The sequence below is a fragment of the Amblyomma americanum genome, chromosome 10, assembly GCF_052857255.1.
Source record: "Amblyomma americanum isolate KBUSLIRL-KWMA chromosome 10, ASM5285725v1, whole genome shotgun sequence".
In the NCBI taxonomy this organism is placed as follows: Eukaryota; Metazoa; Arthropoda; class Arachnida; order Ixodida; family Ixodidae; genus Amblyomma; species Amblyomma americanum.
Genome location: NC_135506.1, coordinates 134,086,948 through 134,102,083, shown reverse-complemented (window position 1 = coordinate 134,102,083; position 15,136 = coordinate 134,086,948). Strand labels below are relative to the sequence as shown.

General features: G+C 50.9%; 1 protein-coding gene across 7 annotated transcripts in view; it reads right to left on the bottom strand.

The window, feature by feature from the left end:
• Positions 1-15,136, bottom strand: part of LOC144107794 (multidrug resistance-associated protein 1-like) — a 592,391-nt gene that overhangs the window by 458,760 nt on the left and 118,495 nt on the right. The window lies entirely within an intron of this gene.

Genomic DNA, 15,136 nt, shown 5'->3' with positions numbered 1-15,136 from the left:
GCCAAATGGAGTTAAGGGAACAAGTTCGCCCGATCGAACAGGTAGTTTTATGTCGAGCGATGCTACTGGCACGAAAAACCTACGATTAGTGGTAGCTGGGGCATCATGTTGAATCCGAGATCGCTAAAAGGAAGTATTAAATAAATGCAGGCACTATGAACATAAAGTATACTTATTAGAAAATGCTAATTTTCCGAGTGGGTAATGGCTTAAAATAAAAACGTGGAGCGGCGCATGCAATGACACTGGCTTGCTGCAATCACGGAGATGGAGTGCTGGAAATGTGTTATTTGTGGTCTAGACCATTCAACTTCAGCTGACTGCATTACTTCTCGGCCAGAGCTATAAACGGCTCCTAAATGAATGAGCTTTCCGCGTAAACATATTTGCAGCGCACTGCAACCTACCGTTGAACAACATAGTGGTGAAATCGCGTTTCGGAAAATCAAATTTGCATGTTGCCAATGTATTTAAAGTGTGCTTTCGTAAATACGAAATTAATTCGTCCAAAGTACACTTCAGTTCTAACTATTGGGTAGTCCGCGTCAGTATATTGGCAGCATACTTCAAGCTGCCGTGGAACAACCTAGTGCTCGAAATCATGCTTGCGGGAACAGTGAAAACTATCCCTTTTTTTGTCGTCTATTCGTTTATCGTAACTTCTAGCAGGAAGTCAATCCCACTTATATAAATTACATGTGGACAGCATGCTAGCATTATACCGGCAAGGGCGCCATGCGCACCTCCGGGCCCAAACATGCCAGCGAAAAGGACCCCGATTGGCAGGGCCAACCGGCTCCCTTAGACGCCCATGTATTTGTTGGTTGAAAGTTCGACTCCTGAGCTATGCCTCACGAAAGTTACGACTAGAAATTCGGTTGTAGTTAGACCGCAGATTTGAAAGCGACCGCTCGGACGCTTGTGCCACAATTTGGGGGTCCACACGTTTTGCGCAAAAAGCGCCTCACCGGGCAAGATAATGTGTCTGTTGTCGGGGGGGGGGGGTATATAAGCGAAGCCAAGTATCACGCTTGTAGGAACAGTTCCTGCTTGCTGATGTCACTTTCCGTCGGCGTGTCCTTGTGTGGTGTTGCAAAAGGGTTGCAAGCCCCAAGGGTAGCGTTGGCCTGGCGGCCTGGGGCAAAGCTGGAAACATCCGAAGGTCCCGGCAAAGGATGAGTCGACTGGCAACAGAACAACTTGTTTATTCTGGCATCGCAAAAGAGCAGCCGGTCAGGGCGACCACGTTACTCGAAGGAAGAAATCGAAGTCTCTCCTTGGCGTCCGGGGCAGCTCCCTTTATACCCACGGAGTCGAGGGCAAGAAGGAACGGCTTGGGACGAGGCGCCCGATACGGCGACGCTCAGACATGTTCAGACGTGACGTGCGCGTCCGCCGGGCCGGCGCCGGTCAGACCTCCTCGCCTCCCAGTTGGGGAGCTCCTCTCCCCGGCTGCCGCGCTTTGACAAGCGTGGGCACCAACATGCACACACACACACACGCACACACGACGACACGTGGCATTGAAACCTGCCTGGACGCGCTTGGCGGGAGGCGTTACGGCAGCACTGAACGGGTCCAAATGACCGCCGCTTTGAACGAAGCCCCGGCGTCCGTTGCATCCGCGCCGGCTATACCGCGCGTCCTAGGCGAGACGTAACAGTGGCGACATCTTTTCCCTTCAGACCCCGTCTCGTTACCTTCTATTGTCAGCCAGTTCAGTCCATTACTTGTGATACTTACATTGATCAGTATTATCCGACAAGTACTCCTTTGTCAAGCGGAGGCTAAGTTAATACAATTTTAGTGTACTAATTGTATATTTAGTGTATTTTTAGTGTAATGTATTGTATTTATTGTATATTTTTTGTGTTTTTAATATATTGTAATGAATTTATTGTACATGTTCAGCACTCTTTTATGTATTTAATGAAAATTTTTAGTATATTTTTAATGTATAATAGATATACTAAGTGGGCCGAAAGCGTATTGTTGATGCATTTCTAAGAATGTTCCAAATATTACTCCTATCATTCTTAGCATTCGTATTGCATTTTGAGCATAGGAAAAATACCAAATTAATATAAAATTAATAAACGTGTTTGAAATGCATTTTTAGCGCAACATTTTTCGCTAAGGGGATGCTACACCGTAAGGCCACGCTTCGGTCCAAGAAGATTTCGGTCTACCAAAGAGTTTCCCCCAGCCACTCACGGAATAGGCCGGGGCGAGCCCACTTCCCAAGAGCGAGTCCCGTAAGATGGAGCAAAGCTCAATGACTGGTTGACCCACACCAGACACAGCTCTTGTAACGATTTAGGTTTGCTCGAAAGCCCTCAAAGCAAGCGTGTCGGACCGGTCCACTACTGCCACCTCGTTGGTCACGTGCGGGTCCATCACACGAGCTTCGGACAGACGGCGTCGGTACTCCCCGTGGTGCGCTTCCGAACTGCGCACTCCTTCCGGACGCCGAGGCGCCATTGACTTCGAGTGGTCACTTCGTGCCGCGCTCCAAGCGAGAGCCCGATTCTGCAAAGTTTTTTTAAGCGTCTTGAATTTGACGCCGGCCCTAAGCCAGGACCTACCACCAACGTACCGGAAGCGCGAGTGTTGGCTTCACTCCACGCCCTTTTGATCTCACAGCGGTACTACTCACAGACTCTCGAAGAAAGCAAGCGCCAGTTCTGCTTTCGCTTCGCCCATCGTTCTCTTGGCCTACTGAGATGCCTGCAGGCCTCAGAGTTTCTCAGAGACGGCCCCAGTTTCCCGGAGGGTGAACGAGAGCACACCCAAGCAGCGCTTCCGAGTGATCGAAGGGCTCAGGTTACACAGGGACACCCCTACCCCTGATGACTTTTGTCAGCGGGCATTTCTCTGCAGCGATTCTGCTTGAGAGTTAGCCACAGCAGCCTATTCCTAGGCTCCTCCCTAGGCTCGCTCGCTTTGAGTCATTGGAAGAGGGTCGCCACCCGCCCTTCTCAGGTTCACCTTTAGCGTCGCCTTCTTTTCACTGGAGTACTGGAGGACGCCACTACTCCCAGCGTTACACCTAGGGCTTTCATTGCATGAGCCCGCACCCCGCTAGGTAACAGGAGGACCCTACGTCTCCCAGCGTTAGCATTCCTGGGAGCAAACCTAGTACTCCACAGCCCCGGTCACACATTTAGACTGCGTCCAGGTAGCCAACCCTCCGGTTTACAGCCGACCACAGCACACTAGTCAATCGAGCCCATTATCAGTTCAACTGCTAATGTTCTGGTTGGGGCCGTACTTCACCACTTCCAAACAGCCGTCAGCCCCGAGGCGCCGTACCCTCTTTAGGGAGCACAGATTAGCTCTATTTTGAATAGGGTCGCCTTGGGTGCGAGCTCGCCCAAGTTCTTGGAAGCCCAGTCTCAGCTAGCCTTTGGCTTGCTTTACAGCCTCACGCCTACCGTGCCCGGCTGAAGAGACAGAGGTCTTATGCAACACCATCTCCATCGCCAAATCTCCATCCCATTCCCATATCTTTGGGTACAAGGGTACAATGGGTGCAAGCCACCCCTGGCCCGGCGCCCGGCTTCCTTAGGGGTGTGTGCATGGAGGATTCTCCGCAAACCCCGCTGAGCCCTTTCGGGGGCAAACCCAGTTCCGAACGCTAAGCCTACTAAGGTGGTTCGTGTTTCACTGCAAAGTGGAGAGCTCAACTCAATGCTCGTACTCTCTAACCAGCGTCATCTTGAACATTGCCGTAAGCGACGCTTCGTCAAAAGAAAAAACTTCCGTGTATCACTGCGGTCCTGGGCAAGCCCGGTATTTTCGGCTGTCCGACTTTGAGAGAAAAAAAATTGGCAGCAGATTAGCTGGGCTATGCTAGGATATACGTAGGGAAAGCTACGGCATAGCTTGGTTAGCCTTGGTTAATCTTGATTGCAAATCCAGGTTAGTCTGCTTGTCTGGCTAGTTGTCGTCACGTGGCTCGTCACGCGGTTGGTCATAGGAGCAATCACGTGGTTGGCACGTAGTGCGGTGCGACCATGGTGGGAATGCGAGCACATAGGAATGCGAGCACGGCGACACTGCGAGTTGGTGGCAAATGTAGCTTTCGCTACAAAAAAAGGGAAGCAACTGGGCTTCTTACGCACGAGGCGGATTTAGGTTTGCCTGATGGCGGACCTTACATCTGATTCGTCAAGGCGATGGTTTGGTCCAGGCTCCTTTTCCCATGCATCTCATCCCAGAAGAACCGAGCACCAGATTTATGATTTTTTATTCCATTACATTTATGTTGCTTATAATCTGTTGCTTAATGAACTTTTACATTTTCATTTTACTTGCCATACAACTTATGATCGACAGTTCGTGTGGACAACTTCCGTCCGCAAACTTTCGTCTACAGCTTCCGTCCACGCCACTCATGAGCCAAGAAAATTACAGGATTGCACTGAAGTCTGCTTATCAGCGGAAATGCAAAAGCCTTGTCGTGTCCTCTTTTTCTGTCTTCGTTTATCATTTTTATTTCCAGTAAATTTGTTATTTCAATTAGTTTTTATTCGTTAATCTTATTTTCTACTTTATTTTCCACTTATTATTCCAATTTCTTTTTTAATTCCATCACATATATTAGGGTTAAGGGGACAAGGTAAGCCCCATCTTTCCCATGTATTTTGGGGCATATTGTGGTGAACTTTTCTCAGCAACTGAAAAATATAGCGGCAAGATATTTACTTCAGTTTGTTCAGAATTTTATTTTCCAGTCACTGTACCAAAATTATTTTAGTATACCAGAAATTAAACTATAATATAAGTGATTTTTTTACTTTCTACATACTAACTTTGACCAAAGTTTGTATATATTTTTATTTCAAAATAAACAATGTTTTCGCATACTGATAATTTTGGTACAATAAGTTTCCACATATATGTAATGTATGCACAGAAAAAATCAGCTTGATTTCTACTGTCATTTCGAAAATAATGGTACCAACGTAGCAAACAATCTTTTTAAGAGAAAACTGAGATAAACTAAGAAACCTTCAATCGCAAGATTTTGACTTAGCCAACTCATTTTGACGAATTTAAAGAAAAATTGCAATCACAGTACTATTAAATTGCAAGTAAATTGAAAATTTAAAATATTTAATTGTAACTTAGAATAGTATTTAAAATTACAATTAAAATTTAAAGAAAGCACACCGCTCGTAAAAGGGGTGTGTCGCTGTCCACTTTGCTTTCAGATAGCTTTTTGAGGTTGACATAAATTTCACACAATGAAGTATTATACATCAAATTATGCAGAAAAGATTATACTTTCATATAAAGAAAAAAAGTAAAAATTGATTTTTTTTCCAGATTTTTTGGTTACCCTGTCCTCTTATTAAGAACTTCTCGGAGCTAATGCGAGGAAGAACCAGCTCCGACAGCGCTGAGTTTCAAACTCTTTTAATTGCACTGCTCGCGCTGCGGCTGCCTAGCACAACTTCCACCTTTTTGTCGGGCGCCGCGTGCCATGGCTTGCGAGCCAAGCGCTCCGCGACAGGCACTGCAGGGCTCCCTCCCGTAGACCGGAAGCCGCAGGATGCGCCCCGCGGATTTGCTTTGAGGAAGGTGCGCACAATGGTGACGCAGCCGAGGCGAGAGTGAGTGGAGAGCCGACGGGCAGAGGAGTGGCAATGGAGGCATGGTTTGAGTCGATAAGCAGCCACGACGTCTTCACGGCCGTTGACGTCTAACGTGAAGGTCTTATGCGCACAATGGGGGACGCGGAATGGTTCATCGTAGGCTGGCGCAAGGGGTGGACGGCCTTGGCCATTGCGGATAAAGATATGGGTACAGGAGGCCAGGTCCAGGCAGACGAACGCGGACTCCGGATGACGGGCTGCAGGGGTGACAGGAGTAACGTGGCGAAATGTGTTCGGCGGTGCAGTTTTTGAAAACTTGCGCGACGGAAAGCGGAAGGTACGTAGGGGTGTGAGGCGCCAGTGGATGTCTGGCACGTAACGATCACGAAGGAAAAAACCAGTAGTCATTCGGCGCAGGACAGGGACGTGGATGAGGAGCGAAGATGATGCAGCTCTGGATCGTTGCGCTATGCAGCCGCTAGCTCCTCCATGTCCACTGGTGATTCAGACGCCATGGCACTAACACGGGAACGCGCATCAGCAGCACCATTCTCCGGGCCATGTACTTGACCGAGATCCACTGTAAGCTTGGAGATAAAACACAGTTGGCGGATCTCGCGCGCAGCGTAGGTGCTGTGGTTCCTTTCGAAGGGAAACGTCATGAGCTTATGATCCGTGATGACTTGAAAGTCCCGGCCCTCTAGGAAGTGGCGAAAGGGCTCCATGGCGAGGTACACAGCGAGGAGTCCTCTACGGAAGGTGGTGTATTTATTCCCATGTGGCTTTAGCTTTTGGGAGGGAAACCGACGGGTGGCCAACTAGAGACGTGCTGCTCGAGAACTGCGCTCACAGCAATATTCGAAGCGTCGGTGACGAGGCGCAGTGAAGTATCAGGAACTGGATTAATGAGCAAAGTGGCGTCTGCGAGCGCCTTCTGGGCAGCAGCAAATGCAGCGGCAGCATCCTCAGTCTACTCAAGTGGCGCAGCAGAATCTTTTTTTGTAGCCAAAATATCAGTCAGAGGCTTCAGGAAAGAGGCGCATTTTGGGAGAAAGCGGCGATGAAAGTTCAGGAGGCCCAAGAATTCTCTGAGCTTTTTGAGTGACATGGGGGCGGGAAAATCTTGAATGGCTTTGACTTTGCTGTCGAGAGGCCGAATGCCCTGTGAAGTGACAAGGTGGCTGAGGAACTCTGTTGTAGCTACGCCAAAGAGGCACTCGTTCCGGTTTTTGACGAGCAAATATCCATCCAGTCGGTGGAATGAGGCGTGCAGATGACCTCCATGCTTAGAACCGGATTAACTTGCTGCGAGGAGAGCGTTGATCTAAGCGAACACGAAGTCGAGGCCTCGCGTAACCTCGTTGATAGTTCACTGAAAATTCTGAAAAAAAAGGCATCCACACATAGTCAGAGGCCAAACGGCGCGGTAATGGCCGTCTTGGGAATATCAGCGGGCTCCACAGGAATTTGATGATAAGCCTTCCCCAAGTCAATTTTAGAGAAGATAGTGCACCCAGCCAGATTTGATGTGAAGTCCTGTATATGAGGAATTGAATAGCGGTCTGGTAAAGTGTGAGCATTGAGAACGCGGTAATCTCCACATGGTCTCCAATCGGCCAGATCTTTGTTTGGCGCCATGCGAAGTGGCGATGCCCAGTTCGTGGAGAAAGGGCGTACTATGCCAAGTTCCAGCATGTGTTGCAACTCACGGCGAGCGATAGCGAAGCGTTCTCCCGACAAGCGGTGAGGGCGAGCAAACACCGGAGGTCCCGACGTCACGATGTGGTGAGTGATCGAGCGCATCAGTGGTGACTCTCGCGTGTGTGGCTTTGTCAGGTTGGGAAAATCATCGAGAACTTCCGCAAATGGCGAAACAGAGACGTGAGCGCAAAGCCCTGTCACCGCAGCGGTGGAGAGTACGTCTTTGACAAAGAGGTGTGTGCTGAGATCTAAGAAGCGATGAGCTTTCATGTCGAGTGCTAGGTTTAAGAAGCTGATGGTGTCTACGCCAAAAACAGTTTGCGAGACGCCAGCGATAGTGAAGATCGAACGAAACGTGCGGCGCGATACCGGGTTAAGCGTAAATGACCGTTGGCCGTGCGTGCTAGTTGGCGAGTTGTTTATCGCTTGAAGCTGGAAGGTCTGGTTGTTGCGACAGCGATCTGGCCAAGAGGCTGTTATGACGCTGACCTGTGCTCCCGTGTCGACGAGGCAGCGAGCGGCTGTGATCTTGTGCGAAACTAGTGCAGTAATCTTCCACGACGTAAAAGACGCGGCATGCCCGTCTACCAGCACCAGTTGCCGCCGTCAGCGGCATGTCGCTGCGTTTCCCGACTAGAAGCACTGGTGGGTGCACATGCGAGCAGAGCTGCTGAAGGTACGGTGGTACCAGCATACAGCCGAAGGCAAGGTGTAGGGCCTCGCGTCAGATGGTTGAGGCTCTGAAGTACGTGAAGGAGCGAAGAGCAGTGGCGTGACCGGAAATTCGGTGACGAACGGCGTGGCAAAGGCGCGAGGACATCGAGCCGCCTGGTAAGAGAATCAAGTCGACATTCGATGCTGGAAAGCTGGGAGTCTGCGGCAGTAGTTGGAGGCGGACTGGTCACAGAGCTGATGTTGGTGAGCCGTGAGTAGTCCGCAACACGGTCAGCGAGTTCAATGAGCTTTTCTAATGAAACATCACTCCCAGCTGTGAGCATGGAGACCATGTGGTGGGGAAGACGCTGAAGGAACAACTCAAGCAAAAGGGGGTCGTGCTGAGCAGCGGAGTCTCTGAGATGCTGGCGCATGCGACGGAGCAGTTCCGAAGTGCGGCTGTCAGCAAGATCTGTAGCGCTGAAGAGCTGCTGGAGTTTGCGGCGCTCGGACGCTGACTTGCGCTCAATGATAGCCGCGTTCAACGTGTCGAAGTGTTGAGCCGAGTTCGGCAAGCTGATGACGTCCACTAAGTCATCAACGACGTCAGGAGGCAGGGACGACACGAGGTGGAGGAACTTTGTCTCCTGGCTGGTGATACGTCGCAGCTGGAAATGCGCCTCAACCTGCAGGAGCAAGGCGCGGGGGCTATTGGGCCAAAATGGTGGTAGGCTGACAGGGTGCAACGCGGCCACCGAAGCACCTAGAGGCTGAGCGTTCTGGGAGGGGTCGGCGCTGGTAGGAAGGGCGGAAGAGCCAGGGGAATACATGTAGGGGATGCGGTTGCGTGTTTGAAGCTGGGTGACCAAATCTGTGGGGTCAAAGCCGACGAAGAACTAGCTCCGACCGCGTTGAGGTTCGAACTGCTTTAATTGCGCTGCGGCTGTCTAGCCAAACTCCCTCCTTCTTGTCCGGCGCCGCGTGCCGTGGCCTGCGGGCCGAGTGCAGCGCGAACGGCGCTCAAACTCTTGCTTAATCAACTCTTACATTTTTGTTTTATTTACCACACACGTATGATGGACAGTTCGTGTGGAGAACTTCCGTCCACGAACTTCTGTTTACAACTTCCGTCCACGCCACTCGTGAGCCAACAAACCTTTACACCTTAAAAAAACTTACGCTTTAAAAATCGCCTGCTCCCCAATGAAGCACTTTTAGCGAACAGCAGCTTTTAGCGAAGCATGTTTTAGCGAACAGCGCCTTATCCGAGCGACTCCACGCAATTGATCAGGCAGGACGACGAGCTTCGCCATTGACTTGCGTGCGTCTACATCGCCCGCACGCAAAGGAGACTAGTTTTGCGCGCGCGCACGCGCGTTGGTTCTTTCTGGCTCGCGTTTCGGCGCCGTTGTGAGACGAATTTGCTCGCGCACGCTATGCTCTCTTCGCTCGTGCACGGACGCCGTTGTAAGAGAATAACGCGCCCGCTCGGAGGGTTGCCCTCGCGCTTTGACGGTGTTGCGAAAATTTGGAGAGGGAGCAGCTCGCATGCGCGGTGTCAGGCAAACAGCTCTAAAGGGCAAACTTCGTGACGCCTAGTTTTGTGCCCAGAGTGCATAACCACGTGGTGTACGAAGTGAAAAGTGAAATTAAAGACTTTCTTCCAAAGTAACTGCGGCACGAATGCGTTTCGCGTTTATTTTTTTTTGTGTCTTCAAATTGTGTTTGCTCAGCTCCTTCCTTCCGCCGTGCGTGCTAATCAAACATTTCTGCTACCTTTTTCTTTTCCCTTTCCGCGGTGTTTCAATGGCTTTGGCGCTCGGCTGCTCACCCTAGTGTCACAGGGCGAATCGCGCCGCGTTTAGATTTGTGCGAAATAGGAAACCTCATTTCGCAATTTCGGTGTGCATTAATGAACCCATTCTGTTGCAGTTTGAGACTTTTACCATGGGCGTACGGTTGATACAACCATGTAAATCATGTTTGCATGCAGGTCGATCCATTGGTGTGCTTAGTCGCATCAGGCCCCTGTTGCCTATGCAGATTAAACGGCAGTTGTATTTTCCTCTAACCCATTCTAGACTGTTATACTGCAATTTATTGTTGGGTACATGCAACAAATCTGACTCAGACAGATTATTTTCTTTATAAAAAAAAACCTTTGCGCGTATGTTCCCCAGACCCTTCTGTGGACGACCGCTTAATTCAGACCATTCACATTGCTCCATTCCCATTATGTCATAAGTGTTCTGTTGGTGTAGATATTTTTTAGATAACTATGCAGGTGATTACATATTTCAGACAAACATATGTCAACAGGAAGGTAGACTACAATCAATGTGTTGCATCTTTTACCTCCACTCGTGCTCTGGCTAACTACGGCACCCAACATATAGATAACGAAATTACTACAGTATGTAATGCTGGTTTATGGTTTGGTTTAAGGGGGTTTAACGTGCCAAAGCGACTCAAGCTATGAGAGACGCAGTATGTAATGCTTAATTACCCTCCAATAAACCATGACGCTTTAACCAGTAAAATTATTTCTCAATTAAAAAAAAATAAATTAACTTGCAATTTTCACTTGTTCCTGATGTGCCAAACACCTAGTGTTTTCTCTAGACTCATCACGTTTTTTGTGCCTCAGTGGTAGCCAACTCAATAAACGAAAAAAAAGCAGCGGTGGCGAAGTGGTTGAGCATACGCCTCGCATGCGGGAGGTGCGGGGTTCGATCCCCAGTGCCGCCGGGTACCCACCGCTTATAGAATGGGTACAAGCTTTCCCCTGCCCGGTGCTTGACGTGTTTAGGGTGAAATACTTGTGGAATGGGTCATTGACCGCACCTTGAGAAAAAGAATATACCTTGTGCAATGGCGCTCTTTGGCCATTGATGCCCTTGCGCAAAAAGAAAAAAAAACGTCATATTTTTTGTGTCGCGAATTGTAGCGTTACTGCTGTATTTTTCTGTTAATAGTGACATGTCTCTTGACATATATGTAAAAATGTAAACATATAAATTGACGGTACTTTGCTTCGTTTATATATATATATATTTCCAGGGAAAAAGACTTCTTGGTACGATCGGTAGTAGTGACTAAACAGAGACCAACGTTTGAAATAATGTAATTTTACGTTTTGGCTATGGAACGGCCTTCACCAGATTAACAGAATAGGAAGGGTGGACACAGAATATGACGGCGGGTGCGCGGGCGGGGGGTTTTTTGCGCACCCGCCGCCATAATCTGTCTCCTTCCTTCGTATTCTGTTAAGGCGCGCTCACATTAGCGGGAAAACGCGCAACCCAGGACGTTTTCCGCGCGCCGCTTCCCGCACAAGCCGGTTTTTCTCCCGCAGACAGCCTGCTGTGCCGTCCCGCAGAGCGATGGGTCCGGTACCTATTTTTCCCGTGCTACTGACGAGAACAGCCAATGGGCGCCGACCGTGAACCGTGACGTCGGTCCCGGTTCGGTTCAGTGACCCCGTCGGAGGCGGAGGCTGCGCGCGTCCGGCCGGCTGGCCGGGCACTCGGCGGCTGCTGTGCCAGCATGGACATGAGACTTGAGACGGTGCAGAAGCAGCGAACAAACAAGTATAAGTAAGGTTACAGTAGCCAACAGCTCATCGTTCGAACCAGTCATCCTCGAGACAAAAAGGGCGACGGGAGGAGAGCTAGCAGACGATCAAGACGACGACGCGAGAAAGGGGCGCGCTTTCCAGTCTTCTCTGGTGTCACGTGATTATCTCCTTCTCTTTCTGCTCGTTCGGGTCCTCCCTAAGCGCCTCCTCTCTCTACATTCCAAGACAACCGCAGCGAGAAAACGCGCGCAGTGTGAGCGTCATTCCGAGGAGCTGCGAGGCAGCGTCGACGTTGACGCTTTGCCGCTGCGGGAAGCTTCCCGCTAGTGTGTGCGCGCCTTTATTCTGATGAAGGCCGTTGCATAGCCGAAACGTAAAATTACATTGCTTCAAACGTTGGTCTCTGTTTCGCCAATATATATATATATATATATATATATATATATATATATATATATATATATATATATATATATATATATATATATATATTTATATATATATATATATATATATATATATATATATATATATATATATATATATATATATTTCCCGACAAGGCAAATGATATGAGGGGCTCGTTTGACAAATATATTAAGGAAGGTAAGAGTCACCGAAACCAAGGTGCATAGGGGAATGTTTCTATTTTTTAAAAATTTGTAATGCCAATCAATTGGTTTTAAAAAAAAGATTACTTATAAAGCAACAGAAAAACAACCATGCAGCCGGTGGGATCCGAACCCACGACCTCCGAATTTCGCGTCCGGTGCTCTACCAACTGCGCTACGGCGACGGCGGTCCAATCTGCTGCTTTTTTTGGGCATGTATGTTTAGCGTGTAAGCGAACCTTGAGAGTGTTCACCAGCGCCACCCTCGTCCATAGCGGTGGACGTAGCACGTCCTGTAATACCGCGAGTGTGAAGTAGAACGTCATCTAAAGGCGAGGGCGGAAACTGTGTGAGAGCCCTCTTATGCTACTTATGGCATCAACACTTCTAGAACCGAGACCCCCGTTAAGCTATTAGCAGACAAGGCAAATGAAATGAGGGGCGCACACACACACACACACACACACACACACACACACACACACACACACACACACACACACACACACACACACACACACGCACACACGCACACACACACACACACACACACACACACACACACACACACACACACACACACACACGCGCACACACACACACACACACACACACACACACACACACACACACACACACACACACACACACACACACACACACACACACACACACACACACACACACACACACACACACACACACACACACACATATATATATATATAAGCGGTAGATTAATCGAAGTGATTTTATCCCTCTCATCAGCACTGCACATAAAAAAATTACATATTCCCCTTTGCACCTTGGTTTCGGTGACTGTTAGCTCTCTTCATAAGTTTGTCAAACTTGCGCCTCATTTCCTTTATCTTGTCTCCTAATATATATATATATATATATATATATATATATTAAGCAAGCGAACAGTCACCGAAACCAAGGTGCATAGGGGAATGTTACTATTTTTTTATTTAATTTCTAGTGCCAATAAATTGGTTTAAAGAAAAGTACCAATATTGATACGGGAATAAAAGAAGAGGCGGAGAGCGAGCGCGCGGCTCTAGCACGAGGGATATAGAACGAAAAAAGCTTGGCCGCCGCCGGTCGTGCTTCGCCGGCTCTCCTCCGTACTGCTGCTATATTTCTCTGGGCGGGCCCGTGGCCACCCCGTGGCATCCCACACCGTAACATTTTGGTGGCAGTGGTGGGATCATGCCGCTCACCCGCTCCCAGAATCAAGCACCCGACGTGCCAGAAGACAGGAGTCCACCACCAGCCGATAGCGCCGACGACGCGGCGGCCGGCGCCGCTAGACCTAGGCGCTCGGAGAGGTTCGGCTCTTCGCAGCAGCCGGACGCCGGTGTTGAGCGCCTCCTGGATACAGTCACCCAACGGATGGACGCATGGGAGGCCCGTCTGACTGCCCAGGCTGGGGTGATGGAAGCTCTCCGGCGCGAACTCCGTCGCCTGGTGCCAGCCGAGCCGAGCACAGGTCAGGTGCCTTTGGGCGTCCCCGCCGCCGCTGTTTACGGCTCTGCCGTCGCTGGGCCTGCGGTCGTGGCCGCCAATGGCGTGCTCGGCGCGGGTGCGTCCTCGCCGCAGTGTTCGTTGGACGTTGTGGAATTGCCCACATTTGACGGCACCATCTCGTGGGATGCTTACCGCATCCAGCTGGACGGTATTGCGGCGGCGAGAGGCTGGGACGAGCAAATGAAGGCATGGATGCTCGTTGCAAAACTGAGGGGCCGCGCCACCGAGCTGCTGCAGAACGTGCCGCCCGACCAGCTGGGCTCTTACACTGTTCTGGCGGGCCTCCTCGCCGACCACTACGGTGCCTCAGGTCAACCCCGTGTGCAGTACCACCGCCTGCGAGCCCGCCGTCAAGAGCCCGGGGAGACGTACCAGGACCTCGCCGCCGCCATTGAGCGCCTGGCTCTGCAGTCCCTGCCGGGAGCGCCTCAGAACGCCGTGGCCCTGGTCGGCACCGAGGCGTTTGTCGACGCCATCCGACTCCCCGAGGTGCAGCGCTTGGTCCGCTCTGGCCGTCCTGATTCCGTCCGCGCCGCCATGGCGCTCGCCATCGAGGCGGAATTGACTTTGCTGGCCACGCGGGGGTCGCCACCGTCTGCCGAGCGCAGCGTCCGGGTGCAGGCTCCTCGGTCCGCAGCCCCAACTGCGGCCTCTATCCGACGCCTGCGTAACGACGTCCGCATGACCTGCTTCCGCTGCGGCCTGCGGGGACACTACGCGAGGGACTGTGCCGGCCCTCCAACGTCGGGAAACGATTTGGCGGAACGGTGCCCCCGGAGTTCCGGTGCCCCCGGAGTTCCCCTCCTTTCGTCGGCTCCGATTACCACTGATGCTCCTTACGTGCTCGTCGACGTCGCCCTGCTTGACCGGCACGTAAAGGCCTTGGTTGACACTGGAGCGGCTGTCAATGTACTGCACAAATCGTTTGTTGCTAACGCGCCCCACCTGCTTCTGCCAGCCGCCAAAACCCGGCTCTTAGCTTTTAACGGCACCCCTGTGGAGCAAGTCGGACGTGTCGTCGTCAACCTGACAGCACTCGGAAATACCATCTCCACCGAGTTTGTTGTCGCAGACAGCCCTATTTGGCCAGTGGTCCTCGGGTGCGGGTGGTGCCAGCAAGCCGGAGTCGTCCTTAATTTTACTAGAACCAAACCACGGGCGAGCCGAACTCTCTGTGGGCCGGGCTGGCTTAGCCGGGTTTCCAGCCTCGGTGTCGCCCTGTGGCAGTCCCTGGTGTCGGCGACCAAGCGTGCCTCAGCATCTCTGCGTGACCTCGCGACGAAGTGGCCGTGTCGAGTCAAGCCGTTCGACGTCACTACCGTGACTGTGGCGTCCGCCGTGACCCTGCCACCGGGTGCGGCAACGTGGGTGTATGCCAAGCTTGACAGTCCGGTCACAGCAGACGTGCTGTTCGAACCCATCCGGTGTTCAGCTCCAGCCCGTCAGATGACCTCCCCTCGAAG